Consider the following 24388-nt stretch of genomic DNA (forward strand, 5'->3'; position numbering starts at 1 on the left):
GAGTGTGTTTTGGGTAGCGAGTATGTGCGGGACTCATCAGTTCAAACAGTGGAAGAACTGCCAGAAGTGCCGGTTCAAAACAATACCACGGATTTTAGAAACTGTACTGGATCCAATAATTTGGTATCAATAGGTAAAGTTTTTAAAATATTTTTGTCAATATATGAAATTATATCTTCAAATTTGCATGATAAATCTTTTCAGAGCAAATAGCCGATTTATCATCAAGCCCTCTCGTCAAGTACCACTTGACTGTTCTCTGGGTGAGGTTGCTTCCCTATTCGAAAACGATGATGTCGACAAAATAGCAAATGTAGAATTTGTTGGTTTATATTTTTTGAATATGTGAGCTTCATATTCAAAAATACAAATTAATACAAAAAGCCATTGCAACAGAGTTTGTTCTGATTTCGTGTAGTGTTACTATACTTAATCCATCAATGTAACAGCTTCCTTTTTATTTTGTAATGTAAAAAAAATGCCAAGAACCAAACGAAGGCAAATAGGAAACTACCTTCTTTGGCACAATCATTATATTCTCATGATTGCAATTTGTTAACTCCAGAATGAGCATGAAGATGAGATAAGTCCACTCTGTTCTGCTAGGTGATTTGAATAGTTTCAATGTTTACATTTTGTTCTTGCAACTGTATTCCTTTCAGCACACAAATATTATTATTTCATTCCTCTCTACTCACAAATACTATTACTATATGAAAAAGTATTGTTTCACAAATACTTTTACATTTATTTTTCTTGGCTTCTGTCCACGGTCACCTTAAGTTTGTAACATTTTCAGTTTAATATTTCAAAGATTTATATTGTGATTTATTATTGCAGATATAGTCGGATGGCGTAAATACGAATAAAATACTAGAGCTGAATTCCGTAACTCAATTTTGATGCTAGATTCTGGAACTGTATTCTGAAACTGAATTTTAGAACTGACTTCTGGATTGTTGAACTGATCACTGAGCCTGTGTTCTGGAGCTGAGTTTTGGAACTGAACATGGTTCGGCACTGAATTGTGAATCTGAATCCTAGCACGGAACCGACTACTGAACCTGCATCATGATCTGAGGCTAAATTTTAGTTAAAAATTCCGGTCCAGCATTCAGTTTTCAAATTCGGATCCAGATTTCCGCTCCAAAATTCAGTTCTGGATTCCAGATCCGGAATTCAGCACAGAAATCTTCAAAATATAGTTCCTGAGTTTAGTAATACTTCTCGAATTGGGGTACTGAATTTTTGATTCAAATTCTGGAACTAAATTCTGAACCTGGATTCTGGAATGCAACAACTGAATGGAACTGAACGTCAAGTCAAGAATCCATTTCCGAAATTTAGTTCCAATGCCCAGGTCTAAAATCTAGAATCTTCCGTTTTAGATTTCGGTTCCAAAATCCAGACATAGAATCAAGTTCTGGAATTCGGTTTCAGTTCTAGAACTCAAGAACTCGATTCTGGCCTTGAATTCTGCACGAGGAACTGAATTTTAGATCTGGATTCTGGAAATGAGAAAAAAATATGGTCTTGGATTCTGAAAAAGAATTCCAGAACTCCCATAGTAACGTAAGACGAGTTCACGTCACAAAAATCTGAAACGTTTTCAAGATTTTTCCTCTAAGCAAGTCAAAAAACGGCAAAAGAACAAGGGGTGGATCACTTCTGATGTATTGAATATACCAATAAAATTAAAAGTTATGAACTAGTAATAACGGTTCTTTTAGAAGCGCTACGAAATATTATGTACGGCGCTCCTTTGTAAAATAAATGTGTTAAGAAGCGTTACATGCGTCATTTTTTGTAATGATAGGCGATACGAAGCGCTACATGCGTTACTTTTAAGTAAGTTAAAGGCGTTACGAAGCGTTACATATGTTACTTTTTTGTGAATTTTTTCGTTACACGCGTTACTTTTTTGAAAGTTATAGGCGTTGCGAAGTGTTACATGCATTACTTTTGAGTGAATCATAGGCGTTACGAAGTGTTACATGCGTTACTTTTAAGTAAGTTATAGGCGCTACGAAGCCTTATTTGCGTTACTTTTAAGTAAGTTCTAGGCGATACGAAGTGTTACATGCGTTACTTTTTTGTAAGTTATAGTCGTTATATGGGTTACTTTTAAATCAGTTATAGGCGTTACGAAGCGTTACGTGTGTTGCTTTTTTTGTGAGTCAAAGGCGTTACGAAACGTGACATGCGTTAGTTTCTTGTTAGTTGTACGCGTTACGTGCGTTACTCTTTAATGAATTACAGGCGTTTCAACATCGTTACATTACATTCGTTACTTTCAATTAGTTGTAGGCGTTGCTAAGCCTTACATGCGTTACTCTTTTGTAAGTTATAGGCGTAACAAATCGTGACATGCGTTTCCTTTTTGTGAGTTATGACGTTACGAAGCGTTACATGCGTTACTTTTTAGTAAGTTTTAGGCGTTAGGAAGCGTCACATACGTTACTTTTTGTGAGTAAAAAGCGTTACAGAGCGTTTCATGTGTTACTTTTTTTAAGGTTATAGGCAATACGATGCATTACACGTGTTACTTTTTAGTGAGACATAGGCATTGCTAAGCGTTATGTGTGTTACTTTTTTTGTGAATTTTTGGCGTTACAGAGCGTTATGAAGCGTTATTTTTGGTAAGTTATAGGCGTTGTTACATACGTAACTTTTTTGTATGTTTTAAGTGTTACAAAACGTTATATGTTTTAAATTTTTAAAGGTACAAACGTTACGAGTCGTTACATTCGTTACTCTTTAGTATGTTTTGTGTAAGGAAGCGCTATATGTGTTACATTTTATAAGTTATGCATATTAAAAAGCGTTACAAGACTTGATGCATTCCAATTTCGCAAAATCTGCTGGAAATATTAAAATTATGAAATGAATAGAAATTATCCTAAAACGATATGGAATACATGGCCCCACCCGAAATAGAAACGAAAAAAAAGTTTGAGAAATATTATGGGGCTTTTGATCATGTAGATAACACCGTGAGATAGAGTTGTTTTGAAAGTTACGAAAATGAAGGATGAAACCGGGGAAAATAAATGACAATAATAATAATACATAAAATTGCACGACCGGAAAGAGAAGTGCGCGAGCTGAAACAATATAATAATAAAAAACGTGATTAATCCACCTAGCAGTGAAATGATATCTTTTTTTATCAATCCGCATGTGTTTTTTGCATGAATATTCTTCGGTGTTTAAGTTTTCATTACATTATTTTAATGACCGTCGTTTTAAGCGACAATTTGAGATTGTAATCACTCATTACTCTGTAATGTCGAAACTGCAAATACAATCGAATTTAAATCTAGAAGTGTGATAATCGATTAAACATGCCATGATATGTAAGTTCCACTTTAGAGTTTACGGTAATTTAAGGTACTTCCAGAGCCGGTATTCAGGAACCAGCATAACCCAAACCGATTCGTATGGCCATATGACGAATAAATTACAGTTTTGAGTACAACTTTGAAGCTTAATTGGATAAAATCCATTAATTTTTGTATGTATGTATAAAACTAATTAATTTTGTATATAAGTTTAATTCAATTTGAATTTTTGTTTCTGAAATTTGATTAGGCTTTTTTGAGAAAACGATTGAGCTTTGAGAAACGATTTTATACTGGAACCGGAATTCTAAAATCGGTATGGCCGAAGTCAGATAAATTCACCTGAATAGCTGTATAGTTTACATTTGTTTCAAAATATTTGAAAATCAGTGAAGACATCTTTGAGAAATCATAGCACGAATTAAATTTTTAGGTGCCTTCTGATTCGACAACTGAATACCACTAAAACTGAAAAAAGTTAATTTATTTTATCGACTATCCAAATCTGCTAACCCGATAAACCTGATTAATTTATGTGGAATAGACATTGGATCTGACTGAAGAGTAAGATGTTTTAAAGAATCTTGAAACTTTTCATTTGCATCTTAGATGATTCTTAAATTTCATTTGAATCTTAGATCGGTTCAGCCATCTACGAATTTTGATTTCGTTTCATATATCATCCTGTAGTTCCGGAACCAGAGGTCGGAACCAAACATAATTCAGGAACTTTGTTTGGGAGCATACGAATTTTCGTATGAAACTGAATTTGTAGAAAAGAAAGTTTCAGAGAAAATTGAGTGAAATTATTTGTCACACACGCATTTGCTGATCTCGATGAACTGATTCGAATGGTATATGGATGTTATGTTCTTCCAGCATTTATTGCTGTAAGTAGTTTAAAACAATATAATTAAAAAAAAATCTGCCATCATCTGGTTTATATATGTCATATTCGAACGATTATGTTGCCAAAAACGAGACGTGCTAAAATCGGTCCGAGGCAAATTGTCATGAAAAAGGATGCTGTACACAGTCTTTTTGGTACTTAGAAACAATTGTATGTAACAGAATAAAAAATCGTGTTTTCCGTTGCTCCCACGCATTGCTTTGTCATACAGCGCTCAAAACTCCTACTGCTGGAATAGGGGGAAAAGTTGTTTACACAAAAATTTCGATATCTCCGTTAAAAATGGACAGATTTTAACAATCTATGGCTTGTTGAATAGGTATTATCGTGCGGAATCTAAGTCTGAAAACATGACACACACAGACATTTGCTCAGTTCGTCGAGCTGAATCGATTGGTATATGTCATTCGGCCCTCCGGGCCTCGGAAAAATTTTCGAAAGTTTGAGCGAATTCTATACCTATTTTTTATATATATAAAAAAAGGTAAAACGATATAAGTGCGCGAGCATGCCTTAGTTAAGCAAGATTCTGCAGATGAGATGCCGCTGGATCCCGCACATACATATTTAGGGCTAGAAAGACGAACGCAAGCGCACTTCGAGTACATGTTTTGCTGAATACATTATTCTACCTATTCTACCGAAGAAAACCGAATGATTATCCGACAATAGACTGAAGTCTGCAAGAGTGCCTCAAAGGGCGGTTCAATGGGACGGAAAGATCACAATGTCGGTTTTCTGGAATCGGCAAAGTATACTTTTGGAGGACTGCCTCAAAGCATAAAAAAACAGTATTAGCGTGCATTAATGAAGTGCTTGAAGATCAAAATCGTTGTGAAATGGTCTTACATGAAGCACATGAGCATCACTACTAGAAGATGTTTTCCGTTCTCCGCGAATTTAAAGTAGGAGTGTAGGAATGATCTCAGAATATATGGCATCATCACAAGTCTTGTGGATTGTTGTACTATATAAACAAATGTAATATAATAACCTTCGCTCGAGCACAGTCACACAGTTTAGTTGAATACTTCATAATGACAGTTCCAGTGAAACAGTTTAAAGTGTCTGTTAAAAACGCCGGCAAAAAAAATTTTTTCTGAGGGTCCCTCGCGAAACGAAATCCTGGGTACGGGCCTGTCCGTTATCATGTATATCAAGCAGGGGGCAATATATCAGCGCTAATGTGAACATACCAAAACGAAAGATTCGACGATTTGCGTTCGCTAAAAAAATAGCTTGAGTGGATAATACTCCTTCATTAGGTATAGATTGGGCTTGATAAATTTAATCATGATTTTATAGAACATGAAAAATATATAGAACGGTACAAGTTATTTCAAATTATTGTACTACTAACATGTCTTTTTTCTTAAAATGAATAGCTTGAAATTATGTACAACTTTCCATGATGAATAGTTCATCATCGTTGAAAGTTATACATAATAAAAAAAAACGTTAGAAAGCTTACTTTGCGTAGATAAAAAAATTTCTCATTAGATTTCGGTACACAGCTTCGACGGTAGCACTCCCAATGCCAGCGAAAGTGGATGAGAGACCGACGGCGGATGCAATGTGTCATCAATCAATCATAAAACTACGTACATGTGTGAATCCGGTCGGTTCTGTGTTGCCAGTCTGACCGGCTACATATCATGAATATTCAAATGTTAAACTAGTTTCAAATCTGTCTCATTTGTGGAACAAACTAAGCAGAAGCGGGATGGGAGCATGGGACGCTGGGCAGTCCGGGATACTAAGTTTGTATTTTGTTTGCGGCTTGTTATCATTTCTCACATTTTCAAGTGCTGACAACTGACAACTGACGAGATGAGAGCGACACGTAGTTTGCCGGCGGGGTGCAATTCAGCAAATCGGTATATAGCCTACTGCCACATGTCACTCGTTACACTGTTTTGAAATTGGAATTTATGGGCGGGGAAACTGAAGCGCTTTAGGCAGCTCAGGATAGTCAGAAATGTAAGTTTGACAGTGTTTTTATGTCACCTGTTTGGCGTGCGTTTAGATTTATAAATTTCTCGTTCTCGACCGCTTTTCGTATTTTTTCTTTATCATTATTATAATAATATTTTTCTTAGGTCTGCATAAAATTTAAACATTTTTCCAGTGTTTCTAGATAAAGTAAACTTGTCTAAAGTAATTATTCAATAAAACACAGACCCAACAAAACCAGAGATCAAAATATCACGATGCACGGATTCAAGCTCAATGAACCTGTCGGGGAGGTAACCAGGTGAGAGAAAAGCTCTACTTCCCAAATAATTTTATTGTTTCCCCAAGTGGCAGCGGCAAGAAAGCGAATTGGATAATTATCAAGTGTAAACACGGTAGCATAGCCCTTCCAATTCTCAAGTTCCATCCACACAACAGCCCTCAAAGTCGGCTGACACGGTCGCAAGGAAACGATTCATTGACTATAAAGATGACGATGACGACGACGACGAAAGTGACGATGGTCATGGTCGTATCGTTATCTGTTGGATGGGAAAGTTACCTCAAGAAAAGAAGCTCTCAATTTCACCGAGTGATCCGTGTCAATGAGTGAATGAATGAATGAATGGTAGAACGGTTCGCACGGGTACCAAAGAAAAACATGTGGACGTAGAGCTAAAATTAATGCGTTTTTATCGTTCACGACAGTTTTAGGACGCACCGCATTTGTAGAGTTGATGAAATCGGATTTGGCTTCAAACAGCAACCATGTTTTGAAGTGAGTTAATCTATTTATCAATAAAGTTTTTGTAATGTCGCCTATAAGTAATTAGATGTTAGGTTTTGATGATTTTTCGCTTAATAACTTGATCTGGAGTTGATTTATGTTTATAGCATGGTAAAAATAAGGAACTGGAAAAATCACATATTTTCCCTCTTGTTACGTTTCGTCGTCTTCAACTCGTCAGTGCCGAGCAGTTCAAATTGAATTGCTAATACTAGGTTAACAATTCAAATTGAACCACTAAGCCGGTGGACATTAAAGTCACTTGATGCCGCCTAAGGCGTCAGAACAAACATAGCGCTTCGGCGTAATCGTGTACAAGTGATACTTAAATATAGTAAATATTTGGTCTGCTTTGCAATTTGAAAATAGCGAAATTAATTCAATTACTACGTTAGTATTAGGAATTTAATTCGAACTGCTCTAGACTGGCGTGTCAAAGACGAAACATATCAAGCACCTTTCGTGCACCTTTTAACAAATTGTTTTACCGCTCCATATCCTCGAAGATGGCTGAACCGATTTCTGGTTCCGGAGATATAATGGTATAAGTGATGTAATCTACTAACTGCACTTTTCTCATTGGCTCAAATTTCTCGAAGATAATCTACGAATTTCGATAAACTTAGGCTTTTTTGAAAGCTACAATGATGTTTCTGACCATGTTTGGAAAATTATATACGAAAAGAGTTGTGTTTTTCAGTGCGCCAAAATTTCTCTATGATGCCTGAATCCGTTCCCATCGCGTCAACGCCGGAGTTAACATTTTCACAGATTTTTCTGTGAAACCACAGATTTTTTTTCAATTTTGCTACACAGATTCGGTGTCGCAGATTACAGATTTGTGCAAAACTCACAGATTGTTATGAATATTTCATAAAAATTGCAGAATTTCAAGATCTTATTTACAGATTTTAATCGAAATTTTAATGCAACACAGATATTTCAAGTTGAAACACAGTATTTAATATGCCACAGGAAGGCCAGACCACCAAGGATGCCAGAACATTTTTTTAAATCTACGATCGAACCAAAAATCAGTCATATTACGCTTCGTAACTTCTATAACGAACAAAACGTAACGCATGTTACGCTTCGCCACATCTTTAACACTCTAAAAAATAACATACGTAACGCTTCGAAACGTCTATAACTTATGAAAAAGTAACGCATGTAACGCTTCGTAACGCCTATAACACACAACAAAGTAACGTTTGTAACGTTCTCAACACGTATAACTCACTGCTATGGGATGTGTGCAAAATCTGTGCACACTTCCCATAACATCAATTGCAGATCGGAATCATGATGTTGAGCAAAAAAAGGCACCCATTTCTGTTAGTAGAAATAAGAGTCACTCTGACGAATATACATTTGCACTGTGTTTTCGTTCGCAATTTGAAGATCGTTAGGGACTTATTGTCAGTCTGTCATCGATTATTAGGCTCTCTGACAGCTCACTTACAACCACAAATGCAAATGAGATTTGTTTGTTTTCATCAGGAAACGCATGCATTAAACACGATTCAGACGATCAATCAACTTCCGTCGACGTCCAGATTATTTTTATTAATTTTTTTAGCCGAATATTGCTCACGTATCCGACGTTAAAATGTTCCGTGAACTTGACGTAGTGTCCTTTCATATGAATTGCTTACAATTAATGTTGTTGTTCCGTAATCGTTCCATGCAGGTGATAGTCGCTTGATGCTGCGTGTGAATCGCTTTTACATATTGTTTTGTTTTCATCAGGAAACGTGTTGGCCACCCATTTTTCACCGGGCACAGAAACCTCAATAGAAATCTGTGTCATTTTCAAAATCTGTTCAGCATATGAAAATCTGTGAATATGGCATCTCTGCGGACCACAACACGTCAGCCCACATTGTCGAAATGACGGAATGAGCAATAAATATTTTGGCCGTGTACCATCTCGCGAATTATAATAACTTTTAGTTAAAATTTGACAGTCGAGCAGTTATTCCCTATCAAGTAGTTAAATTTAACCAAAGACATCATATTAACAAGATATCCAGCTCTCACATTTTTCGAACAAATCATTGGCAACATCGTTTTTTGCGAGCATGTCGCCCTCAGATGAGTCCGCATCGAATCTCATACATAGAAGTAGGGGAGAGAAATGTCAAATTCGTGCGCGCCAAAATAGCAGGGCTGCACACCCATACAATTGACATGATATATTGAATGTGATGCCGTGCGATGGCGTTGCTGAACTGAAGATTGATATCGCTCCAAGCTGACAGGGTCTGATTTAACTAAAACTCTAGATAAAACTGTAACCCATTTCAAAGTTTGATGGATGGAAACAGTGCTACCAACTATACCGATTTATCGTTATTTATACCGATTTTTGGACTCGATACTAGAATACAGATATGCGCTCTTAAAATACCGATATTTAAATTTTCATACAGATAAATACCGATTTCAGTTTTTTTTTTGGTTCCATAGGGGTTGACCAGGTTGAGCGACCTTGTTTTTTGCTCGCAAAATCAGTATCCTCACTAAATCGATTTTATTTTGTACGGTAGATGTTGTACAGATATATTTTTACGACAAATACAGATTTTTGAAAACCACAGTTGGCAGCTCTGGATGGAAAGTTGTTTGGGTTTATTTTGCACTGAAAATAAGATGATATCAAGGGGTTTATCAATTGCAATACAGCGAACGCAAGAAAAACTTTGAGATAAACTTACTTCGTTTGAAAATGTATTGAAACTTTTTAGAGGATCATTTTCTTTGACTGAAAGTATAAAAAGAAATTTTCACGCAAGACATTTTTACTAAAGGTCTGAAATTAGAATTTTTCTTCAAGATTTTTTTCATCGGAAAATAACCATCGATTTGTCAAAGATAACCATGCTTTCGAGCAGAGTTATTTTTAACAACATCCAAATAACCGCTCGAGTGTCAAATTTTAATCGAAAGTTCAACTAATTCGCGAGATGGCCCACGGCTTCAATCGACTGCTCGATCAACCCAATCGACAATGACATTAAAAATGTCATTGATATTTCCCGGATTTTATGAATATGTTAGTCAGCGTTGCCAGGTCATTTGTCCAATAATCTTCATTCGGCGCAAAAATCTATCTGTACCATATCGGTATCAGAATTAAATACAAATTATAATACGGAGTACTCCGACAAATTTTCAAGGACACATTTTGCATCGTGCGGTACATTGTCATGATACACTGTCAGAGTGACAATGTACTTTAACGAATTTTCTATAAAACTAGCAAAACTGAAGGGTAAGAACAAGTTCACTATAGTTACTGTTTATTTATAGTGAAAAATATGTAAACATATTACTTACATATTTTGATCCTTGGGAAAATTATGGAGCGAAATTTCGGACGACCCTGTTCGTGTGTCACATCCCTCTACTAAGCAACTTCTCACCATTTCGAAAGCTTCTCGGTTTATTAGCCGGCGATATTTAGACTGATTGTTGCAGTTTAATACAGCAACGATAAACAAACAAGTTTGTTTTGCACCGTTGCAACTAGCATAAAGCGTTGCCAGAAACGATCTCCTTTCACATTTTCACGCTATCGCAACGAAAGGGAGATATTTGCTAGGCTTACTTGTTCATGCTGTGAACCAAACATTGACGATTCGTTTATATGGGACTTAGGGGTATTATTATTTGTATTTGTCAGAATCTCGTCAACATAAGTTCACGAAAATGTGACCCAAGCCCATTTTTGTGAGCAAAAAAAAGGTCTCGTAGCAACCTGTCAATCCATGCTATCAACAAAAATCGGTATTTATCTGTACGATCTGTGAATTATCGGTATTTTGGGAGTACATATCTGTATTGCGGTATAGAGGTCAAATATCTGCATAAATACCGATAAATCGGTATACCTGGCAACGTTGATGTTAGTGTAAATAGGCGACTTTTTCATTTTTTTTTCGCCATTTCATTACAGAGCCGACCTGAGATCAGAGATGCCAGGTCTGCAGATTTCTTAGTGCTGCAGACTTTTTTTGTAGACTTTTGAAAATTGGATTTTTCGCAGACTTTCGTCAAAATTTACAGACTTTTGAAATGGTTGCACTTTTGCTCACTAAGAGCAAATTCATAAGCTAGAAGTTTTATATGGAAGATCTATAATAGAACTAAAACTGGAATAAACGAATCCCCAGCAAGCCGTTGTAGTTTTATGTTTTCGAACAGTTTTTCGGTCAAATTTAGAACTGGCATACGACGCCGTTCTATTTTTTTCTATACTTGAAACCCGAGTAAAACACTTCTGGAGCTGTCAGTTTTTCCTGTTATAAAATCCAGATTTAACTTTTCAAACGTGCATAAAATATGTATGTATATAGAACTAGAACACTACTGAACATGCCCTTTTCATATTTATATACTTTATAGAGAAATGAAGTGAAGATTAGCGACGCAGACCTTTTTTTCGGACTTACAGACTTTTGCAAACCTGCATGAAGACATTTGCAGTTTTTCCTGTTATCTCAGCCTGAGACAGATTCGTTCGCGAACGACTCAAAAGAACTAGTTCTTTTGGAAAAATGATTGGGCAAAAGTTCTTTGCTGATGAACGATAATTCACTAATCTTTTCAAAGGAAATAAAAGTGATTGAATTCTTTAAGAAAGTTCGTAATAATTGTGTAACGGCCTTAGTTTTTAGGAATTCAGTAGAAACTGCATACTACTGTGAGCAAAAAGAGTAGTAAGACTTTTGAATTCGCGCGGAAACCTTATTCGTCGAATTTTTTTTCAAATTGGTACGACTGTCAGCGACATCTGTGCCAAGTATCTCGTCAAAATATTCATTAGTGTTTATTATTTAGTATACGTCTGTCCTTCAGAAGTATTAAAAGTGAAATCGGCGGTTTTTAACAATGAGTAAAATTATTCAACAAAGAAGTTCCATTAAATTTCGTGTGCGAAATGGAATTTCTGGTGCCGAAATCCGTTCTCTTGTTTCAAGAGTTTTTCAACCACTCATATGCATTATTTTACGCATTTATTTCGTCGATCAGCAATATTGATATGGATAGTATTCACCCAGTTTCATATGTCAAAAAGTACCCTTTACTTTTGACAGATCGAAATAAAGTCGAAAATGGTTTTTTGTGGTACTCATAGATGAGTATTTTGTTTTAACTGTGTAGTGTAAATTTGACACAAATGACAATTAGTTGACTACAAAATAATCTTTTTTTTGAATTTTTAATTTCCATGGTTGTAAAATGCATCCGCGTTCACCTCAAAGAGTTTGTATGCACGACCCAGACCAACTGCAGCCGAGACAAGAAAACGTAACGGAAAACATAGACTCATATGAAAATACAAAATGCGCTATCGAAGAAAATGATTTGCATGCGAAATAAAGTGGAAGTGGATCAAGCTCAATTCGAGCAACTGCGGGAACCCCTCGGCTAAGGCAGGCACACCGGAAACTTTACCGGCGGTTTTGGTGATGACAACAGGTTCGCATAAAAACAAATTAACCCTCTGGCGAATGAATAATGGATCAGTTGATGGCAAATTAGACTCAAACGAATCAATTTGCATACTTGAACACGGAGCAATGGAAAACAGAGGAGGAATAGGATGCCGACCCATCGCTGAGGTTGATTGGATTTCCTTGCGTGGAAAACGATCGTCGACTGGAGTGTTGAGCAATTATTGCTTGTTTTTGTTCCGAACAGCAATGAATCCAAATTCATTCGTAGTTGAAAGATCGATCGAAGTATTCAATTTCGTACAAACAGACAGTTGCTGAAATAGATAGGCCAAATTCCACAAAAGGAATATAATGCCAAGACTGTTTTATTTTCGATATTTTTAACACTACACGGAAAATAAAAACTATCTATTATTTGGCTTCTTTTTACTTAATTTTGAGTACTTTCTTTCATTCGCTTCTTCAATTGTTGTTAAAATACAAAGAGCATAACCACCCAACAGCGAGAGTTTCGTTCAATAAGATAAAATTAGGTAAACCGTATCAACCTGAAATTGAGTCAATACGACTCAACTGTAGAGTAAATATAAGTCATCTGTAAGTATTTTTTGCATGTGCCTTACGGAAACTATCTAGAGCCACTTTATCAAAAATTAGGTTATTGAACGGAACCCTCAAATTGGGTGGAATGTACTTAGAATAAGGTTGTTTTGCGGTTCCGTGTACTAGGCTCTATGCTTCAACGCATTTGGCGCGGGTCTTCCTAGATAATCGTCGTATGTTGAAGCCCCGACTTGGAAGAATTTTTAGTGTCACTAGGACCGTCACACTGGTCATGCAGTGGTTTTGTACTCTTACCAGTATATTTTGCTTTGCTTTATAGACCCCTATTATTATACAAAAATATCTTCCAATACTCTGGGATCATCACCAACGCTATCAACGTTTCAAAGTTTTAGCTTATTTAAGAGCTATATTGTGGTATTGAAAAAGTATGTAGTTATGATAGAATTTAATACCTTTTCTCGGAATTATCGGCAAACAAAACAAAATCGAAAATCTTCTGCTTTTTGTGGAGCTCAAATGAACATAATAGCATCCATTCCAGTGTCATGAGAAAGGTAAACTTCTCGTCGGATTTGGCAGTCTATAACTGTAATGATAATACCTGAAATGAAGCCAAAAAAATTTATTAGAAGCTAGTAAAAGCAAATGTAGTTTGATTTCCGTTCTCAAAAGAAATTGTTTCAATGTTAAAATATGCTTTCATAATAAAGTTCTGCTAATTTCATGTTCCTTAATTCCAGAGTCTCTGATGTAATAGAATAGTGCAAAAGGAAAACACGTCACACTGCTGGGTATCAGCCTTTGCTTTCGGTATGAGTTTTGTTATAAGGTGGTAGAATACAGAACTAAATTAATTAATTATTGGTTTATTTGAAATCCCGAATATTATTGGTAGATGATCTGAATCAAAGTCTGTTTGAGTAATCCATTCACAACAAATGTTACATTAATCTGCTAGATCCAAATCAATTGTAGAAGGATTTCTCATAGAAGCAAAACTAGTTGGACTGTTTGGAAATAAAACTGCCTTTGACCAAATTAGCTACGCCATTACAGTCGCCAGTTTGGACAGATTTTACTTTGATATTAACACGCTGCGTTGGATTCATTCATACCTCAATAAAAGCCGATTAGCAATGAAGATGAATTACTATGTTCAAAGAGTTCATCACTCCATCTGAAATTCCACAGGGCAAGACATTGGACCTCTGATCTTCCTCCTGTTGATCGCCACCATATTGAACAACGAAATAGACCGCCCTGCGTTTTTTATATTTTAAGAGGAGACTGTAAATTTTTTGTCGGGCATGAGATTGTCAATAATTGAATTTATGGATTCTATCACAATCAGAGCATGAAAATTCTTCTAACCATTTCTTCACTGAACAAACGTGTTTGCAAACGAATTACCGCAATTTAATCAAAGGCGATTTGGGCCTATTCTAGAAACCGGTAATTTTTATCTCGCAAACCGGGAAATTGATATCCTTATGTTGTACTTCTCACTTAGCATAATTGAAACCACAAAATTTCTATTGAAAACATCTATGATTGATGATTTATGATTTCAAAAACTAGATCTAGAAACGGTAATGAATACCGACGTATTCCTACATCCTTAAACTCGGTAAGAATATTCCGAACATGAAAACGCACGGAGCTGCTAGAAATATTTTTTTTTCACTCAAATGTTTGAAAACACCACGCTTACTCTATTGTATGAATAAATGCGAGAGAACTTATGGCCTGAGCAAATTTTACTCAAATCCATACTCAAATTTTGACATATTGTTCCTGTTTATGAATTTGAGTAATCACAACTTTGATTTTGTATATGCAGATTACAGATTTTTGGCAAACAATAAAGATTTGTACATATTTTTGATAACGTGGATTAAAAATTGAATAAAGATCAAGTTAAAATATATTAAATAATGGTATTCATTATTTTTTCAAAGTGAAAACATTATCCTGATTGTGTGTTAATTCTAAAAAGAGGATAAAACTAAATATTAAAGAGAGTGCGAAGGACAGTAAACACAGATGTTCTATCTGCTAATAAAGATTTGTTTATGCTTACTTTTATCTACAACAAGTGAATGTGTAATTGCTTATGCTTTCAAATATTGCTTCTGATAAGATGAAAAGATGATGGCCTCGGCCATAACGTAAGGTAGTAAAGAAGAAAGATCGCCAGTTGATCAATCAGATTAAATTTCACTTTCAGATTGGATTTTGAAAGTTTTTCATCGAATCATTATTTCGAGAAGCTTCAACGCAAAAACAACTTCCAGCGTTTTTCAACTACAAAATCATAAAATTCAGACTAAAAAAAGTTTTGGTTTCTTTAAATTTGGGTTCTAAAGACTTTTTCATTCCGTTATGCTTCGATTTCTGATCACTTCTATATACAGATTTTCAATGCAGGTTTTTGAGCTCCCGATACAGATTTACAGATTTTTCTTCTGAAAAATGCAGATTTAAATCTGGCAACCCTGCTTGTCCATAATCCTTTACCGTTTCCTCGTTACGCACAGAGATGTCAGGTCTGCTGATTTGTCTGTACAAACTTTTGAAATTCTCGCAGACTTTCGTCTATATTTACAGACTTTTGAAATTTCCACGACCTTTTTTTTCTTTGCTCGCCAAGTCAGTTTTGCGTGTCATACTTTATAGAGAAATTGCTGCCAGCCAGACATACTTGCTGACTGCAGATTTTTTTTTCAGATTTACAGACCCTGTCTGCAGATATTTGAAATTTTTACCTAGCATCTCTGGTTACATATTGCTTGTCGCAGTTCAGTTCAGTTCAGCGCTCACGGAACGACCGAAATCAGCTCTGCGCCTAATTCGTATTACTGTTTTTGAATTAGTTGATTTTAACAACAAAATTTCCAAAATAACTATAAAATTAGTTAAAATTTAGAATTTACTGTGCTGAAAAAAACTCTTATTTTTAGAGAATGTGTTTAGTTGGCGAATATTCTGGACACAAACCAGCAATATTTCAATCCAACACGAAATTCTCATTGACAACTAATTTCGTTATTAAAATCAGAAACTTTGATTCTATTTATCTATCACCGTCATTACTGAAGGACAGCAGTGTCAAAGCAAAACAATCCATTAAAAGGGACAGTCTTGTTGAAACTGCTCGCAAATTGTTTAGATGTTTTTCGCATGTGTTACGATATATCCCTATATAAATTTCTAAACCGATATGTAAAAATGACGTAAACTGTTAGTGGAAAGTGTATTTATTCAGAATTTGTGCGCAGTTGAAGCGATTGTGGGTAATAATGTTTTTACGCGAAACAGTAAAGTGAGTTTCGAATGTTGCACTCTAATTGTACACGTCAAATGATGTTTTTTGTATCTTCTCATTCCGGGCTACGCCGTCCGGTGTATTACTTGTATTCGGTTTTTATTTTCCGAGTGCTCAAAGTTTTCAGTGAGAGAGTCGATTTCGCGAAGTCGAATGAAGAAAACAGCGATTTAGAAGTAAAATTTTTCAAAATGAAGTTTATGTTTCGCTTATGTCTTTTTCTCCAATACAACATCGTATTTATACCTGCAAATATAGAAAAGACGCGACTGAAATTTTTTTTCGGTAGTAGTGTGCCATCTAGTGACTAGTAGTCATTACGGTGTTAACGAGCGCCATATAGCTGCTAATTGCAGAAACCAATTCAACCATTTATGTTGGTTGCAAACAACGTTTTATTTCTCTAATTCAACTAAAAAATTAGTTGAATGGATATGAAGCGTGCCTTAGCTAAGAAATGATAGCACGTTTAATTGGTGAATTCAACTTAAAAAAATAGCCATTTCAACAAATATTTTATTATTATTAAGAGAATTAGAATTAAAAAATCTAAATTAGCAAAAGTAAGATTTTTTTTAGTTGTCTCAAAAAATAACTAACTATAATCAGAAAATCAACTAATTTTTTCGCCAAAATGCTAATTTCGGTCTTTCCGTGCTGTACAGATTGATTTTGGAAGTCCTTCGTTGATCCGATGAATGTTCAACGGGAAGCCGATTCGGAACTCGGATTCCGTACCAGATGCAACCGATTCCGAACCGATCTGAGTCGGGTTGGATGGTTGCATCTGGTTCGGAATCCATTTGGAAATCATATTGTATTCCGAACCAAATTGAACCGTGCGCCAGCGCTGCCAACTATACCGATTTCTCGGTATTTATACCGATTTTTGGACTCGATACAGGAATACAGATATGCTCTCTCAAAATACCGATATTTCAATTTTCATACAGATAAATACCGATTTTCAGTTTTTGTATTGGATTCCATAGGGGTAAACCAGGTCGAGTGACCTTTTTTTTTTTTTTTTTTGGTCGCAAAATCAGTTCCCGAACTAAATCGATGTATGATTTTTCGAGAAAGATATTATACAGATAAATTTTTCAGCCAAATACAGATTTTTGGAGAAAACAGTTGACAGCACTGACGTGCGCATTTTTTTCGTTCAACAAACTCGACAGATAGAGGCCCATTGTTGAGCCATTTACAATATGAGGAGTTGGAGCCCCGTTTGACTAGTTTTATTGGAGAATTTGGAAAGGTTCAAAACATTTTTTTTTAAATAAACACTACATAGCCGCAGATTACTACCGATTCAGTGACAGCTGTCATAACAAAAATGACATAAAACATTCGCCTGTCTCCTAGTAACCCGCGCATTCTCATTTTTTTCGCAGCTATTGGTGAGAGCAGCGTTGTATAATGTGTTTAAGTAAACAGGTGAGTTGGTTGATATTAGAAATGCTGGTTTATTTGGTCAATTGAGTCTTAAGGCCCCGTACACATTCAGTTTTGCGCACAGTTTTTCGTCAATTTGAGCCTATACGGAACAGCGCCGCTTTTAAGTATTGATGGGTCCGGGGCAAGATTTATTTGTGTGCCTCTAACTAACTGAACGACCGGGGGCCACCACCTGCTATGGAAGCTGGTTATAATTATACAAATTCGGTCTTATACTGAAAATCATAAAATTTTCAATCCTGAGCAGACAAATCAAAAATCCTAAAATATAATCGGCAACCGTTGGGTAATATCATTTTATTGTCTAGTATATGTTGTAAAAAAAGTTGCACTTATATGGTAGAAATAGAAGTAATATCCTATAAATTATCTCTGAATTCATCAGAGTCATTCTAATAAAGTTCCTGCTGTGCTGAGAAATAATTTTTAGGGTTTAGATATGCAAGAATCTAATAAAATATATTTGCTTTGACACTAAGAAAAAATAAATCAACGATTGTGCATTTCTACTGTATTGCGCGTTGTGCATTGCGAAAACTTGAAGCGAATGCATCTATTTTCATCCTTCTCTTGGATCCAATGGATTAAACAGACAGCAGGCGTTATCGTTACTCAGAACGGTTTAAGAGATTCAAGAGCTAAAACATTTGTGAAATGGTTACGATCAGTGTTAGGAAAAAATCGGAATTATTTTGCAAGTAACTTTCACACAAAAAAATTCGACACACACACGACACACAAAAATCGATCAGAAAACTCACTAAATAACAGTTCACTATTCGAAATGTCATCCGAGACTCTTCTCTCTTTCGATTATCTCTTTAGCGATAATGAATAATATCACCAACACCAAGTGATTTGAATAAACATTCTGTCACGTAGCAAATTTCTTTTAACGTCATCGTGTACAGGAGTATTGAAATTTGTGAGCACTGCCATACATTCATTGCATTTGATTTTGCTCATTAGATATTTTTGGACTATATTTGCTGAGTTAATGATAGCGTAATCAAAAACGTCATCGTCCACAGATCTGTTATAACAAAGATTATCCAGCAATCCTGCTTTCAAACAGACAGACACAGTATGCATGCTTTTGTTGTCTAGTATTCTCTGCAAAACAAGTAATTTGACCTATTTTGAATAAGAAAAAAAGTGGTTTGTTACAGTTTGATTATATCCCATCGAAATCATTTCCTTATGTTGATGCAACCGCATGAAGAAAGATGTGAACACTGCTTAAACACAGCATTTGACAGCGAACTAGAACCAAAAGAACAAAAAATTTCGGCTTCAAGCCAATTGTATGCAGATGACAATCGCACCACCGGGGTGCCGGGGGCACGTGCCCCTACAGCGCTCCTCTGTAAAAGCGGCCCTGATACAGAATTTTATCCAATCCATTGGAATTGTCCGAAAAATGAAAACTCATTTTTCCGAAACTGCAAAGGTGAATAAGATGTTGATGTTGATCAATTGTGATATATTAAGAGGCTACTCGCACCTGTAGTGTACAGAAATAAATTTTATGCTGACAAACAAAGAAATTCAAAATGGCGACGAAAACCTTGTACATTTCGTATTTCATGATTTACTCAGTCAAAAACGTTCGTGTAAAAAGGAACTGACGACGAACGTACTTTCCGAGAGTGTTGCATGATTTTCTCAATCAAATACTATCGTTCTTGAAGAATGAAACAGTATACCGATTATTGAAACATTTCATTGTTTTTTTTCGATTTTCACTTATTTTGCCAGCAACAGTATAAACATTGGTAGCTGCTGGTGTGTCAGCAACAAATTATATTGGTAATCTAAGCAGCAATTATATTGGTAATCTAACGAAGAACTAATTTTACCTAAAACGTCTTCTAATGTAGCTCTCGTTTTTAAACTGCATTACACCGGTGCAGTGCTACACAGTGGCATGAATAAACGAACAAAAATGATGAAAATATAAACAGTAACCCTTGACTACAATAAACGATTTCATTGCACTGACCCGCATACGCATGGCTGCCAGATGGCTGACTAAACGCTGTCAGCTGGAAAAATATGGCTGGCAGACATTCTGGTGACCGACAGCCTCACCGCTGCCAGATATACCAGGATTTTTCCACATTAAAATCTTTGACATTTTCAGCGAAGGTGAGAAGATGAAAACGCTCGGCTAACTTAGATACAGGCGACTTTGTTTTGTCAAATTGGATTTGACAACCGTCACTGAATCAATTTTGGTAGGCGTCTGGTGGCCATGGCTGCCCAGGTAGCCAAAACGCTATGCGGGGAACTACGCCGAACTTTTGATGAGAGCTACACCAGTGTTATCGGTGCAGAAAAAAATGTAGCACTCGTGTAGTGCAATTGGTAAAAACAAACGGTTTCAGTGCAGCCTTCGCTACACCGGTGTAGTGCAATTTAAAAACGAAAACGACATAAGTTTCATTATTTGAACCTTTCTTAGGATGAGGATCCAATCTTATTTGGCCTTCAAACGCAACACTCGAAAAACTCAGCGCCTTCTATGTTTTGCTTTATGAATCAAGAAAACGATGATGTTAGCAAATTATCACATAGAACAATATAGAAATCGAGTATCAATTGCGAAAATAATTACAAATAATGCAAAATTTTCTTAAACAATCCTTCGAAATGGATAAAACTTTCGCATTAGTAAAACTTTTGCGTGAAAAGTAAACCTTCAACTTCTTTAATACTTAGTAATATTTAGATACTGAGGCAAAGCGAGGTTAAGTAACCAATTTTCCTGATCGAAATTAAAGCTTTAAACAACTACTGTGTGGAACAAACGAGCAGACCTATTATTCTAGTACACTGGCAACAACAAAAATCAACATTGCCAATCTGTAGACCACTCTGAATGCGAAAAAATAAGATTTATTCTGAAGTGAAATATTTAAATAAATAGATTGAAAATCTAATTAGAAGAAATCAATTTTTTCCCGATTTTAAATGAATATTCTTCGATCGTTCGAATTTTGAAAACATCATCGTTTGAACTACAGCGCTATCTATTTATCGAACTGTCGTTATAAAGCCAATTATTTTGCAGAACTTTAGGATCTTTTACAATACAGTGAGCGCTAGAGGAATTAATCAAGAGCCGTTCGCGACGAACGAAAATCATTTTAAAATGATCAACATAACATTATCTCAGATGTTGCGATCGGAACTGGGAATGTTTATTGTTTGAAACGAATTCTTGGGTGCTGCAAAAAATAACAGAGTAGAAAATATTTTTTCCTCACGCGAAAATTAACTTTTCACTTGAACAAATGATGTTATAAATAATTTTACAAGCGGAAATTTGTTTTCCCTTGTATTTTGACAGCTAAATTTTCAATCATCATTCTCGCACACGTACGCCTCTCGTTGTGAAACTCATCGATAGGTCGCCCATCGTCCGACAAATAGGGCCTAACTGCAACTGAGAGCTTCTTTTTGTTTATTTTCTCTTTTGATTATGACGGAGCCGTTAAAGAATTTTTTTCAATGTTTCCAATATTATTCGAAAGTTTGTGGTATTTACTTGAAAATTATGCAAAGAGTATCTAACATCAAATCAAACTGAAAATTCCTGATACAGAAAATAAACGGAGAGAAACTGTAATTTGCATTAGGCCCTTTTGTTGTCACGTCAGTCAATTGAAAACTACGTGAAAAACGGGATGGAAAATATTCACCCAACTTTACACGTAACTGTATTATGATAAGATTTTGAGTGTGAAACACACACTGATCACACTTCTGAGAAATTCTGACACCAGTAAAGAAGGTGACAAGCGATTATAAATATACTCTCCTACTCAGTGTTTGAGCGGAAAATAGGTATAGAGCGAGAAGACTAGTGTTTGATGACCAGAGAAAATGTTTGGATGTATGGTACCGGTCGGGTGACGGCCAGAACGTAGACCATGTTCGATGTACGTTCTACCATATCTAACCGTTCTATAGAGATGTGTCAATCACATGGTTCAGAGTGGCGAAATGCTAACTCGTATGCACGGAATGCACAAGATTGCAGGCAGAGCTGCTAAATGTCACTATCAACGAGCAACTTTGCACGACGAAGATTGGAAAGTTTATGTCACTGGACTGCTGCCAACCAGGCTCTACCAATCGTCATATATTGAGTGTCTGAGATCGATCTGTCATAACTTAAATTCTCTTGATATTATACTCACCAGGACGCTCATTGATTGCCGATGCGATTGATATTATCTTCATTTCTCCTGTCACTGCTTGATTACGATGTGACTAAATATTAATCAAGCAGCATAAACATTGAATTAAATTCATGTACACCAATAAACTCCGAAATCCAATGACTTTTTACCAAGAACAATGAACTTTATCAATTTATGTTTATGTTAGTACTCTCATGGATTTTTCAGCACTTCAACAGGGAATAGGAGAATGAGAGAGAGAACTAAATGCGTCACCTGTCTTTGACTGAGTATACTTCTACTTGGTCATTGAACTAACGAGTATTTCATTTGACAGACACTTTGATTGTACCGATTACAGTTGACGATGATTTTAGTCAGTCTGTCAAGGTCATTTGACATGGCTGACAATTTGCAGCTCTGATTGCAGGTTCGAGTCCAGTCTCTGAGCGTATCTTTTTCCAAAAAATCATCTTTTCTGTTAAGCTTTTCAATCATTTGGTTTCTCTTATATATGTTTTCACTCAGTCATTGCGAAACTGAACTTAGTTATGGCGGCTTTACGTCAAACCAACTAAAATTAATAAATCGTTGGTAAAGCATGATTGAATCAACAATGAAATGAAACCGAATTTGAGAAATGTTTACAACAGTTGAATACTTTTTGCTATCATTTATTTACCTACACCAAAACTAGAATTCAGGGCACACACTGTAACTGAACTAAAGAACTAAATTCGAATCATTCAGATCAAGAATTCAATTCGTGAATTTAGTTTTAGAATTCTGGAACCGAATTCATTCTCAGCGCTTAGGTTTAATTCTAGAATTGAATTCTAAACTTGAATTCAGTTCCAGAACCCATGTTCCGTGTTTAATTCTAACATGCAGGTTCGAAATGAATTTAGGATATACATTCTAAAACCACAGAAAACAGATATACAAGCTCACATATGAACTGTGTGTAAAACTTGCTCAATCTGCATGGCGAACACTGGTAGATGTCACCACAATCGACACGAGGTGCCACCACGGTTTGGGTGACACTTTCACTTCACGCTAGATTTTTGTTTTGCTATTCGTTAAAATGACAAGTTTGTTTTTGCTTTATTTCGATCGAATTCTCGTGTGATTTATGCGACATGGAAATAAAGTTGTCTTTAACACTTAGGGAAATCGTGTGGTAAGCGTTAAAATTGTTATAGTTGGAATATTTCTAAAACAGACAGGAGGATTTTGTTATCGTTCCGGACCGAAGTCGAACGTTTTGAAAGATCGCGGCGAATAATCGAGTAGGCAGTAGTATTTTCAAAGTATAGCAAATTTGAAATTTACACAGGATTTTGAAAAATTTAGTTCCTGCCTGTATATCTGTTATCTGTGCTGAAACTAAAATTTAGTTCCAGATTCCAGATCTAGAATTGATATCTTGAATTTTGATCCAGAATTCAATAAGTAGCAGTCTCAGAAGTTACATCAGATTTTTTAAATTAAGACACTAAATTCAGTTCCAAAATCTAGTCAAGAAACCAACATCCCAAAAATCTAGAAGTAGGATTCTGCTTCAAAGTCTTAGTTTAGACTTTCGAACTAAATTCTGAAACTGAATTCTAAACATTAAATCACTCAGTTTTTACTGAGTGCTGTCCTGGTGGAAGGTCCTCTCCACGACTTCCAATTCCAGTTCCTAGTAAAGCACAAGAAGAATGGACCTTTTATACTCGTCCAGTTGAACAGCGGGACTGATAGGTGCCTGACTACTTCAAAATTGTTATCACGGGTACGAGTTACTAATGATTATCTTGCACTGCTGAAAATTTAATTATAAATTGTTGATTACATTTCTGTTGTTGAATTATGTTGCTACGTTTAGTACAACTTGAGATAATCAACATTAAGTTGTACCCATAGTAAGAAAGGACGTTTTCACGTCATAAATTTGCAATCAAAATCGATAAAGACTGTCCCAGAAAGTATGGACGCACTTTGATTTCGCTGTAAATAATTCACAAGTGTTAGATAATCAAATTTTATTCGATATACTGATAGTATTAGACTACAAAAACAGAATATTATTCTCAACATTTGCTACTTAGCCATTGTAGACTAGCTGGCGCACCTTCTTGCGAACGTTCCTCATTAAATTCTGTATAGACTTCTTGGCGACCAGTTTTGACACCTTTTTCCAATCTTTTCCGAACTGTTGATGGTTTCGGCTGCCGAGACATGTTTCCTAAGATGTGCCTTCGTTAATGCCCAAAATTCCTCAATTGGTCGAAGTTGTGGGCAATTTGATGGATTCATGTCTTTTGGGACGAAAGTGACATTTTTGGTAGTATACCATTCTACCGTTGATTTCGAGTAGTGGCAAGAAGCAAGATCTAGCCAGAAGATA

General features: G+C 35.8%; 1 protein-coding gene across 2 annotated transcripts in view; it reads right to left on the bottom strand.

Annotated features, from left to right (window-relative positions):
• The window catches only part of LOC131426037 (uncharacterized), a 93154-nt gene that overhangs the window by 41027 nt on the left and 27739 nt on the right, over positions 1 to 24388 (bottom strand). Inside the window, exon 2 of one of the 2 annotated variants that reach the window (XM_058588442.1) lies at positions 13473 to 13621. The exons of the other annotated variant lie outside the window; for it this stretch is intronic. The gene's annotated coding sequence lies outside the window, so the exon portion shown is untranslated. The remainder of the gene's footprint in view (positions 1 to 13472; positions 13622 to 24388) is intronic. 2 annotated transcript variants of the gene reach the window in all.

This window comes from Malaya genurostris, chromosome 1 (assembly GCF_030247185.1).
Source record: "Malaya genurostris strain Urasoe2022 chromosome 1, Malgen_1.1, whole genome shotgun sequence".
Classification (NCBI taxonomy): domain Eukaryota; kingdom Metazoa; phylum Arthropoda; class Insecta; order Diptera; family Culicidae; genus Malaya; species Malaya genurostris.